Source organism: Dermacentor albipictus, chromosome 9, assembly GCF_038994185.2.
Source record: "Dermacentor albipictus isolate Rhodes 1998 colony chromosome 9, USDA_Dalb.pri_finalv2, whole genome shotgun sequence".
Lineage (NCBI taxonomy): Eukaryota > Metazoa > Arthropoda > Arachnida > Ixodida > Ixodidae > Dermacentor > Dermacentor albipictus.
The window spans coordinates 35,415,429-35,428,158 of NC_091829.1; the positions used below are offsets into that span (position 1 = coordinate 35,415,429).

Sequence of the window (12,730 nt, forward strand, 5' to 3'; positions counted from 1 at the left end):
CAGTCCGGGGGTGCCGTCTATGTGAAGCAGAGGCCAAAGGGGTGTGTTGCCTCCGCCGGGGGGCCTTAAAGGTCCAAACACCCAGCATCGGCTCAACCCCCAGGATCCCCTTTTCCCCAGACACGGCTAAGCCGCGCACGGCTACACGCGGGAGGGTCCAACCCTCATGTGCTCGGGTCCGTGGTGTCGCAACACACCAAACGCCTGCTCACGCAGACGCCCCTGCGGGGTGTGCCGAAAGTTATCAGTTACCATGCTCATACACCTAAATAAGAAAAAGAAAGCTAGAGTACGTTCCTGCTTTCCTCTGTGCCGAAAGTTATCAGAGGAAAGCAGGAACGTACTCTAGCTTTCTTTTTCTTATTTAGGTGTATGAGCATGGAGTCTTTTGTAGTGTGAGCGATATCCCACATTATGATCTTTCTCACCCGTACCTATATAATCGTCATGTCTTTCTGAGTTTCGTTAATGTTTCTTTCTGTTTTGGCCTCGAAGCTTTCATAATACGGTCTAGCTCAGTATTGCGTAGACACTCCCATAGAATAAATCCACAGTGGTTGCCATCTAGTCGAAAGTTTCTGTAGCATCTCTCGGAATTTGAATTACTGGTCAGGATTTTCTTTTTCACCATACAAAAGAAAGAACAAGAGAACAAGAAGCAAAGGTATCGATAATTGGACAGTGCCAGCTAGCGTTGTATATTGGCCGTATTTGCCTAATGCATTCTGTCCTGTATCGCCACGTTTTCTCGGTAGGGCGTGATTTGCACACCGAGCGATATTACAAGAGCAATGTTAGAAACAACGCAAAGTGAAAACCGACGCTACCAAACAACGCGCTACGCTAATCAAACGGAAATTCCACTTAGGCGGACTTTCATTTCCTACTACATTAGCCTGTACACGACTGCACCCACTTCCATCGTCGTACTAGAAGGGCTCCGACAGTAAACTACTCACTTTGTGCACTTCAGTATACAGACGTAAACATTGCGCACCCAGGTGAAGCAAGTCTACGCGTGACGCAAGAAGTGTCCCTGGTGTGCCCAGTTTAATCAGACTTGCTTAGCCGTCCGGAAAATTGGCTCACAGAAGCTCACTAAGAGAGGAAACGGTCTAAACAGAACAGACAACGGCGGGAAAAAATAGCGCAAGTCACATGTACATTGGGAAAAAACGAGAAAGTGTAAGTGAAGCAGTGACAGCGATAGCTAGGCAATTCCATGTCTTTCCCAGATAAACGTTCGCACATAAGTTGCAACATAACCCTGAAGTACAAGTTGATTTCATTTCTATGCCCATGTACGTGCCTCATCGCATTGATGATCGTAAGAAGGTAGGGCCCTTATTATGCAACAAAAGAACGCACATGTCTTTTTTTGCGACCACAGAATACGGGATATTGTTGTAATAAACGACAACAATGCCTTTAATCAAGTATTAGATAATATTGTATAAGTATCTGATATTGTTACTCGCCACAGCGTATTGTTTTGTCTTTTTTTTGTCATTGTTTTATATTCATCTTCTCTGTTCGTTAGCCAACATTACATGAACAGCTACGTTCTTCGTATAAGCTTTACCCCCCCGCACATTTCACTGCTTCTTGTTTATTGTTCATAACCACTCCTCGGCGCAATGACTTCAGCCATAAGAGTAAAATGAATTAATGAATGACTTCTACGGTACCGCCAGCTAGGTACACTTGACCCTTGACCCGGCTACGGTGGAATATGTAACCAGGCGCTCCACATCTGAGCAGAACGTCGTGGACTCGTTCTTCAGGCACGGTGACTGCATTCCGATGGTTGCGAACGCTCCTGCACTCGGGTTTATGGGCGTGTCTAAAATAAATAAGTAAATGAGCCAGTAAGCCATGTCAAGCATAGAGCCCACGAATTCATGAAACAATTAGTGGTTCAGTTAGGAATTCAATCAATCAATCAATCAATCAATCAATCAATCAATCAATCAATCAATCAATCAATCAATCAAAACAGGTAAGTAAGGTCAAGCATACTGCTTCATACAATAATTGCTAGAGGGAACTATGGCGCTAGTGTATAGGGGAGCGGCAAGCAGGGCAGATTGCCACGGCAGGATCTGAACAGCGGACCTCCACCAGAGAAGCCCCATATTGAAAACATTGCGTCACGGATGCAGGGACACGCGGAAACGTCGCAATCAGTAGGGATTATGCGCTCTCGCAGAGTCTCGATCACTGCCTTCTGCACTTGGATGAGTATTGATTGCTTCCAAATTTAGTCCAGTGAAGGCCGATACAGCTTGGTAAGCAAGGTCACAAGAACGTCTGAAGGCGCAAGCACGAATATATCAGAGAAATCCGTGTACTAACCAGAATTTACATGTTTACTGAACGATGACAGCGGCAGAGTTTTCTCGTAATTATTCTAGGAAATTCTAAGCAGTAAAGTGAACTCAGATTAGTTATATTGCATTATAAGTCAGTCAAGTAGCCAACCTTCCGACCGCCAGATCGATGGGTCGGTCGGTTAAACTTCGTGCTTACTTCGTTCCTCATCCTTCGTCGTACTTCGTCCTGCATTGTAGGTTCCCCATCGCTGCGATTAGGCGTGACATTGTTTCCCGTTGTTAGTAGTTCAAAACATCTAGGCAAACACAATCGCGCTTATATTTGGCCGAACAGGTGCTTTCTATTAACGAGGTACTGCATCGAGTATCATTGAAGAAAAAAAAAATTACAAGGACAAATAACTTGTATTACCGTTCCCAGGCACCCCGATGGCCCGACCAAATTGTTAACGTGGCGCCATTCCTGATCTCAGTGCTGAATTCTGGGGTCGCACACCCGCGGTGCTGATTCTGTGCACGCCTGTGGCATTCTGCTGCTGACCACGTGGCCGCGTTTTCGTTCCCCGTCAGTGGTGGCCTTAATTCGATGAGGACGTACTCTCCCACCAAAAGAAAGCCAGTGCACTAAGATTAAGGCGCAGATGAAAAAAATTCAGGATGGTGAAAATTAATGAGGAGACCCTCACTACGGCGTACGTCAATGTCCACTGAGAAGGTTCGGGACGCTAGACTCGTCAATTTATTCAGTGGTCACCATAACAATAAATGTTTTTAACTAAATGTAGGCTTGATGACGATGTGCGTTACGTCTGGCCTACATCATGCCTACGTAAACAAGGAAATGGTACACGAGGGTAACAAATGCCGACATACCTGCGTAAAGCTATTAGAAGAAAGAAAAGCTCTTGAGGAGGAAAGGCGTTGGCAATGAGGAAGAGACATTACGTGAAAAAAAAAAGAAAAGAAAGAAGCCTCTAATGGTGTATGCAAATTTGTGCGACTCCGGATCAACCAAAGACAACGAATCCGGTATAATGGAGTTATCACACCCTTCGGAAATCCTAGGGGTCAGCCTATCCACTTTGGGATGATTTGGTTAAAATGAAACGCTTCAATATTTCCTGTGCGACCCATACACTATAGGCGCGGTAATTCCAAACGTTTTACTATAACCAGTGCACTCGTTCGTTATAACCTGAGGCCTTGTCGACACCAAGAAACTATCCGAAATCTACTTCGGTCTTTGCAAACTCTTCACTACAGCTGATTCAAATAATTCGCCATTGCACGAGTCTTTTCAAACGCCTCACTGTATCCGAGCTTATCGCTATGGTACTAGACGCGAAGAAAATTTTTCGCAAGTTATAACACACCTTGTTTAGTTTACCAGTAACACATGGGCTAAAACGACAGGTTTTCCTGCAACATCCTCCTACACGAAATTTCTCAGTAGAATTAGTATTGATCTGGGTTCGGCTAATTTGCTGCTTCGACGGGGTTCAGTACAAAACGTTTCAGGAACACATTAGACGGGAATTTTATGAGCTAACGAGTGACACACTTTCTCAAGGACGCTCGCAATTACGAAAGCTGATAAATATAGAGTTAACAAAGCGCACGTGGAGCTTAGAACCCCTGATTCAATTATCGTTTTTCTATCCTCGTCACTGCTCTTAATCCTTCGACGTTCGGCCGGGGTGCCCTAGCATATCCAGCATTAGCTCTTATCCCTAAAATCCACTTTTTCCACGTTTTCCAATAATCCTTCCACGTGTGCCGGATTACAGACTCCTGAAAGATAGAATGAAATACAGAAAGAAGAGAAATAAGTAAGAGTAAAATTACTACGGCAGCGCCTTTAGTTCCGGGTCTACTTGTTTAGAATATTTTTTTTTTCATGATGAATCATAAAATCTCCGTGTTGATGCAGTTTACATTCGAGATTTTGGGCTGCTTGGACACGTGTCTTATGCAACAAATAACGGGTGACATATTTCGCAGCACCACAGTGAATAATGGAGATTTAGAGCCTCTACACGTGCAGTCGGCGTCAGAGGTTCACGGACCGATAGGTCTGTGAAAAACTCAAATTTTCGAGCGATTCGTGCAATTTGTCCTCATCGTGTCTTAAGCTACCATCCGCAATGAATCATTACCAAAGGGTCTGGTTAACAGTTCTATGGTGTTAAACCGTACAACGCTACGTTGTTGCTTGTATTATAATCAACTTCCATTATTTCTACCGTTGCAGGATCGCAGGATTGGGTTGAAAAATCCGAAAGATCGAATTAATAAATGGCCGCAAAAAGAATGAATTCAACACTTTTTTATTGCTTTAAGTAGTCTGTGGTCGTCGACAGACTATTTCAGTACAGCATAACAATAACAAGCGGTGTGCATTTGTTTTCAAAGTAAACGAGTTTTCTTTCCACAGAAATGTGTGGCTTCTCGACAAAACTTTCCAGCGCGTCTGAATTAAGCGAAAAGTCGAATTAAACGGGATCGAATTAAAGGGGCTTAATTGCAGCACAGACTAGAAATAGAAATTAAGCGAAAGTCGAATTAAACGGGATCGAATTAAAGGGGCTTAATTGCAGCACAGACTAGAAATAGAAATATCATGCAAGGCTGCGTGCCAAAGCTGTGGAGATATTCAGCCTTTTGCCACACCCAGCAGTCATTGAACTTTTGATGTTGGTTGTGCTTATACGTACTGCAGTTTAAGGAGTACCGTGAAAACGATAATGTGAACGGAAACTACACAAGTGGCGCCGGTAGCGCCATCTTGCAGTTGTTTGTGCATTCCAAGGGTATCCGAAACGTTTTTGTGTTTGGTGCTGTTCATCGGCAAAAAAAGAAAAGCTTGCTACAGTAAAACGCCTATACACTGAAGGGCTCGGGACTTTAAAACGCCTTCGTTAAACAGGCCACTTCGTTATAAAAATTGCGCACAACCGACCGCTCGCAGTTGTGCAGGCTAAGCATGTGCAGCAATAGAAAACCTTTTATTTAACATGAATTCGAGAGGTACTCAGTGAAAAGAGTAGCTAATTTTCATGTACGCTCTTCCCCCGACTGAATGTGTGACAGCGACTGACTCATGGCGTCAAAGTACACGGCATGCTCTCCTTGCAAAACCCATGAGTGCACAGCCAAATAATTTATACTCTTCAAAGTGAATAAGGGTACAAATCGGTCTGTAAGTCAGACCTTTACATCCGTTGGCCGTAAGGGTAAAAGTTATAGACTGATTTACACCCTTACCCGATTTTAAGGGTGTCAGTTATCCTACAGTGTAGCGCAAGGTGTACAGCCGCACGCCGTCAAATGCTGCTATTAAGCTCCGTTGTCAAAAATTTGGGTTCGTATTCAGGCTCTTCAGCACAGCTGGCTTCGCCGACCTTCACCTAATTCACTCTAACAAAAAAAGTTACACTCTTTGGGACGTGTCTTCTCTCGAAAATATAATCATCTCGCTTGCTTGCTCTTCCTTTCCTGAAAACCCTGCGCTCGCTACTTTCCCGTCATTATACGTCACGACTATAAACGCGCATGCCGCTGGTGACCTGGAAGTACCGGGCGCGCAGCGTTAAAGAAAGGATCGTCGCCCACGACAGATGACAGATGGTCTCTGGCGATGTCGCCGGTAACGAGCAGATTCATCACGACACTGGGGAGGGGGTGTTACCATAGCTATCTTGCGGAGTCCTCACCATCCAGTGCCTTCTTTGTTCCGGGATCTATGGGCGTGCTTCCTATGCGTTCTTCCACTCAGTGACAACTACGGAGAGCAGTGGGTGAGCGGCTACATGCGTTGCTTGTAGAGAGAGAGAGAGAGAGAGAGAGAGAGGAAAGGGGAAAGGCAGGGAGGTTAACCAGAGAAAAAAAAATCCGGTTGGCTACCCTACGATGGGGAGAGAGGGGAGGGGGAGGTAAAGTGGAAACAAAGTAGAGATAAGGAAAGGAAGGAGCATAGACACACAATCACAATCGGTCACTGTCACCGAACACTGTCATCGCACAGCACACTGGCACCTGTAGCACTATCAACATCTGTTCAGGCTACAGTCGCCTGTCCAGTTCTGTCGCCCTCAAGAACCGCAACAGTGCCCTCGTCGCCGTCTGCTGCGATGGCTTATGATGGCGGTATCTTAAAATGAGTTGCTTTTAAGGCAACGAATTAGCCATGGGGGACGCCGAAGTTCATTCATTGTATAGGGAAATTCGTTGTATAGTAGCCATGACTGTTAATGAGAGCTGTATGCACACAGAAGCAGGAAACCTAGATCAATACATTTAAGGAATCCGTATTTCTTGTACCTTCTAGTCGCGAAGGCATTGTGGATAATTGGCCGAGAATGGGCATGTAGGCCTGTGGCATGCACCAAATAGTCGAAATATAGAAAGTGAAGTAAACCAACGAAGCCGTTCAAGATCGTGCGCTTTTGCAATTCAAATGTTCGTGGGCTCTAGAGACACCTATCAGTCGACATTATATGTACAACTAGGTATTATTTCGCGATTCATTTTTTTTTATTACACGTACAGCGGAGGCGATCATTGACACTGCGTTGTCGGTAAAACTTACTCGGTACGTCACTCCTAAGAAGGAAATCTGGAAAACGAGGTAAAAAAAAAATAGAAACAAGAAGGGAAGAACAAGAAAAAGAAGGATTTTGTTTAAAAATGTGTGCACATAATTGCACTTCACCTATGTGGGCCGCGTAAGACAAGAGATGTAGAAAGTACATAAAAGCGAGTGGAAATCCGTCACACAGCAAAAAATAAAGATAAAATAAATAAATAAAATAAATAAATAAAAATAATAATAATTGCTTCAAGTATTAGAATCCTAGCTTTATGAATCAAACCCTTCGCTTCGGGCGCTCATCTCCCCCCTTCTAAACGGGTTGTCGGGCGTCAGCTTTCAACTACTGTCACGCACAGCACGTTTAAAGGCTTCTATTTTCGTCGACCTAACAAACAAACAAAAGAACAAGTCGAGACGGAACATTGGGTGTGACGGAGCCCAAGACAGATGACACCAAAAAAGGAAAATGATAAGAGGGGTCGACGCTGTTCCATTCAACGGAAACAGTTTACGAAGAAACGGGACTCCATACAGGACAACGGCGGACGTGCGAATGGCACCTCCAATCCAATGGCACCTCCAATCTGAGTACACAAGTAAACAAGCTTTTTAGGCTCATATTTCCTTTTCGTGCAGCGTTAGAGCACAGGGCCCACTGCTTCGTCTTTTTTTTTTATAAGCACATCTTTTTCATTGACTGCTTTTGCGATCGTGCAAGGCGTTATATAAACAAAACTGGTACAGGAAAGCTGGGGGGATGCGTCCAGTAGCAGCCATGCGGGTATGTCTGATACTATATTAAACCTTTTGATGAACAGTGACACATATCTAAATACCAATTTTCAAGGACACCACTTCGCCGTAGCAGTGATAAATAACAAATACATTCCAGCCTTTGCGTATGGATATGTTTGTGGAGCCATAAAGCATTTATTTTTCGTTTAATTTCATATTAATACACGGTAGAATGATTTAACCGCTTGTTCACATTTTTTTCCTTTTCCCCTATGTGTATTTATTTGTTTAGCATCTGGTCAAGTCACCACGATCATGGGACATATTTCTGAACAAAATTTCTTTCTTGAACTACAGTAAAAACACAACAAAACTAAAACCAAATAGCCACTAAGCGATTGAACACATGCGATGCATACATATGAAGTTTATGTTATGCACTGGTGTCACAGCTTGTGGTTAACATTTTACATACAATAATATTATAGACAGCCTTGTGGAGACAGAAGCGGTCAACGAGGCCATATAATGGCCAGCTTGATGAAGAGACAACAGCTTAGGCGGATAGCGAGACATATATCTTTTTCTTTCTCTCATACAAAGGCTTGACAGCTTTCACGTTTGACTTTTAGACAAAAGTTAGCCAGAAACACACTCGTAATGTTTGAGATACATAGCCATTACGTTTTGTTGGTGTGTTAATCGAACGGCCACAAAGAAATTATTTGGTCTTTGGAAGCTGCAAGGAAACGCTGTAAGAGCGACGAATGGGACGCCAAGTGATCATGAAGCACCCAGAAAAAGATGAGCGATCAACGAAGTGCCCGTGTGCTAAAGAGGAGGAGGTTGGATGTTTTGTGTTACAAGTGATAGCGTGTTCTGGTGGTGGGGGCGAGGCTGTACAGCGTTTGCAGGCGTGTCCCCTATGACTTCCTTATAGAGGCCACACAGCCGTCCCATGTGTGATGCTGGCCGGGAGCGTAGGCGGGTCAGGAGTGCTTGACCATCTGCGGAATGGTGTAGGCGATCAATGTGTCGTAACCCCTGTTGCAGGAATCCTTATCTCGGCGGAGCTGCCAGGTGTCTCGAAGAACCGTTCCCCAACATGTGCCCTACAGCAGACGGCAGCCTCTCTCCTCCAAGAGGGACTTGGGGGCCACCTTCACATCTTCGTCGATGGATCCGTGATACCGGAGACGGGCTCATCCAGAGCAGCCTGCGTTGCACCGGTCCTACAAAAGAGCAAGCTGTGCCGTTTCCCGGGACATGCAAGCTCTACCGCAGCAGAGCTAGAGGACTCCACCTTGCTTTGGACCTACTGGCAGAGGAGCTACCAGCGACCCCGGCAGCCATCTTCTGCGACTCCAAGGCGGCGCTGCTCTGCCTGCAGAACCCTGACAAAGCTAGCCTTGGGGTTGCGCTGCTCTATTCAAGACTGACGGCCCTTCAGGACCCAGGATGCTCACTATCCCTGCATTGGCTACCGGCATACGTGGGAATCCCGGGCAATCACGAGGCGGACACTCTTGCAAAATGTGCCCACCGCTCAAGCGTCCCCCTCAGCCCTGCTGTAACGGCCGCAGAGTTCTCCAGCCACAGACTGCGCCGGCACATGATCGCCTGCCACCCAGACAAACGGGTATCCCTGGGCCGGCCACCACGGCCTCTTCCACAGCACGGCCTCGCACGGTAAGATGCCTTGTTGCTGCTCCCACTGCGAGTGGGCTGCTACTGGACGGCAGCCCACCGGCACCGCCTTGGGGAAAGCCACCTCGCCAGCGTGTGCCTCCTGTGGTGAACAAGACTCTGGAGCACCTCATGCTGGCTTGCCCTGCTCACCTGCAGCACCGCGGCCGACTTCTGCAGGAGTTCCACCGCCTGGGGCTCCCATGTTCATGACAGGAAGATATCCTCTTCCCCTGTCGTAATCAGCTACCAGCCTTCCGAAGTGTCGTCGAGTACCTCGACTCGTCGGGGCTCTCGGCGAGACTATAGGAAATTTCTACAAAGACGTATGGCCTAATGGCTATCCCACCACCTCCTATACGGTCTACCTCCAGCCTACTCCTCTGGTCGAGCCCACGGCCCTGTGATGCTGCTGGGACGACCCTTCACCTTTCTCCCTCCCACCCTCTCTCTCTTTTAATCCCAGCTCCCCCACCCTGCTGGCGCTGAGCCGAGCTCCCGCATGGGTTGCAGAAGATAGTGCTAGCGTTTCCTCCTTCCACACAAGAACCACTACTCTCTCTTCTTAAGGTGTCCTCTGCTGAGAGACAGTTACTGCGCTGCACTTTACCCCAACCTTTTCTTTCCGTCAATAAGAATCTCCTTCTCTCTCTCTTCTTGTATGGCAGTCGCGACGGGTCTCAATTACATCTCCCCGCATGCGCGCGTGCGTGCGTATGTATAGTAAGGTCCATTGTCCCTATCCCGGCTTGGGCGATGGAAACAGCCAAGCGCGCGCGGTGTGGAGGTTAGGCGCTGACGATCGTGTCCGAAGTATCAAACCACCTTACGCGCGAAAAGACGTGATATTTCTAACTAAGCCCCGCGCACCCTCCCCTTGACAGGGCCTCGCTTCTCACAAGAGAATCAAGCTGAGTTGCGGAAACGCCTGTACGTCAGATGTACTGCCTGCAACGTCACCGATCATGGCACGTGACTTCGGTAAATTATCCAAAGCAGAACCGCCACCTGGAGGTACGTTGAGCAAGGAAAAGGAAAGAGAGGGAGAAAGAGAGATAGTGAGAGAGATAAATGAGGCGGGGATCTTCACGCAAACGTGATGTGGTTCTTCGGCTCCGGCATGGGAGCATGCAAGAAAAGAGCGTCAGTTGTGGATACTAATCGAAGCAAGGTGCGAAAGTGCCTATGTTGGCAGCCAAGCTGGCATACTGGCACTATAACGACGAGACATATCAAATTCCTCTATTTCTTCTAATAGCGAACCAAATTGAAAAATTCTCCCAGTAGGACGCTCCACAGACTGCGCTTTACAACCTACACTGTGTGACCAAAACTTTCCATCGGGCTTGTTGAAAGGACCGTTAAAGATAACGTCAAATTACTATTTCGGGACTGAATACATCTCTGTTACATCTCTGAACAGTAATATTTGGACGTCGCAGGTCCACCCAGTGCTCCACACCAAGTGCTTGTTCCTTTGGATGTTAAGTTTGTTCGAATACAAATTAGGCGTTCAGTTTAACAGCGGACTGCACTGTAGATAGTCCGCTAAAGATGCTTTCGTTTGCAAAGTTGGCTCTCCCGCATCAAGAAGCTTTGTGAGAAAAAGCCCCCCTATCTCTTTTCATTCGTCTTACAAGGCGATGATCTTGTACAGCCGGCGTCACCTTTGTGTAGAGCGCGGGTACGGCGGCCTCCGGGACGCTCAAGAGTGAGCCAGCGACGTCTAACGGTAGTGGCTGGGCCCAAACGAGCCCAGCAGCTACCGTTGGGTGTCAGGCCCAGCCACTAGCGTTAGACGTCACTGGCTGCCTCGGGAGCGCCGCGGAGGCGGCCTTTCCCGCGCTCTACACAAGGGTGACGCCGAATGTACAATGAAAGTGCATAACCTTTGACCTCTGAACATCTACGTGCTCTTCCACGCTCTCCCGCGCGCATTTCGAAGCCCAAATGTGCGTGAGAACCAGAGAGTTGTCGAGACAACAGCCTAGGACAAGTTTCACTAGGCATTATACTCAGTCCCGATATTTTGCGCACGTACTTCCAGCTCCGAACCGGTACACATGAGGACACAGAGCGGTGCGAGATGAGAAGGCGCACCGATGAGGAGGAGTAAAGAGAAAAGCAGAAGGCAGGGAGGTTAACCAGAATAACGTCCGGTTGGCTACCTTACACCGGCGGAATGGGAAAGGGGAAAACAAAGATGACAGGTAGAGAGAAGACGGGAGGAAAGAAGGAAATTAGCGGTGAGTTCGCTGACGTGTCTGGTCTAATAGAAATTGCATTAATAGTCACAGACGTTCACACAAGCCCGTCGATCTCAAGAAGCACAAAAGCGCCTTCACCTCTTTATGGGCCGACGAGCGATGGGGGCGCTGTTCCAGCAGCACCTGCGCGGAAAGCGGCCGATTGTCCAATTTTTGGAGAGTGTTAGCAAATTCTTGTCTTTCTGGGGCATATCGTGGACTGTGGCACAGCAGGTGGTCAATATTTTCTTCGGTGCCGCGGACCTCGTATGCTGCACTGTCGATCACTCCAATTAATGTAGAGCATGCCTTTGTGAAGGCAACTCCTAACCAAAGCGACACAGAAGCGTAGCTTCCCATCGAGGAAGTCCGAGGGCAGATCGGACTTGCAGTGAGGGGTTTAATCGATGCAGTCGTGTAAGTCTTAAATTTGGCGAGTTCCATTCCGTCAGTGAGAGACTGCGTGCCAGGTGTCGAAGCTGCCTTGCGGCGTCTGTCTTCGATGAGAATCACACACAACTGACACGATACGCCCACAAAGACGCAACTGTCAAAAGTGGGCTTCATCGCACGAGACACATATTAGACAGCAAGCGTTCATAGCTACAAGTGGTGGAAGCGGGTCGCCGCATGGCTAACTCTGTACCCCTTCCGGTACCTACATGTTACACGCTTAGCATTCCTATGCCTTCTAATGAATGTTCTTGTGCGCTCCATATTATTTTCCGAAGAATTTTCTATGGACTGCTCGATCTTCTGTTTCGTTTAACGTCACAAAAACATGTTGCCGATATATGCGCGAACATCGAAATGCACCATCTTCCTTTTGTATTTCGCGTTCGACAGCTACGTACCACGATTTTGGCTAGTGCCGGTAACAGCTACCGCCCTAAAAGCTATTTTAGTGCATTGCTATAGAGCGCACTGCCAATGAAGAAAACAGGCCAAGAAAAGTAAACTTGTAATACGATAAGGCAGAGCACGACGGAACGCTCGGGACTGTCACATGTAATTAAGCGAAAGAAGCCCTGCCCGTCATTCCGAGATAAAATGAAGAGAATGAGAGAAACCGAAGTCACACTTCCGGCTGAGTCCACGCCCGTGTTAGCCTGGGCGCGCTACAGGGGATCACGGCCGGT

General features: G+C 47.1%; 1 protein-coding gene across 2 annotated transcripts in view; it reads right to left on the reverse strand.

The window, feature by feature from the left end:
* LOC135906497 (ubiquitin-conjugating enzyme E2 Z-like) overlaps nucleotides 1–12,730 on the reverse strand; it is a 99,540-nt gene that overhangs the window by 18,913 nt on the left and 67,897 nt on the right. Inside the window, exon 2 of one of the 2 annotated variants that reach the window (XM_065437906.2) lies at nucleotides 1,689–1,843. The exons of the other annotated variant lie outside the window; for it this stretch is intronic. The gene's annotated coding sequence lies outside the window, so the exon portion shown is untranslated. The remainder of the gene's footprint in view (nucleotides 1–1,688; nucleotides 1,844–12,730) is intronic. 2 annotated transcript variants of the gene reach the window in all.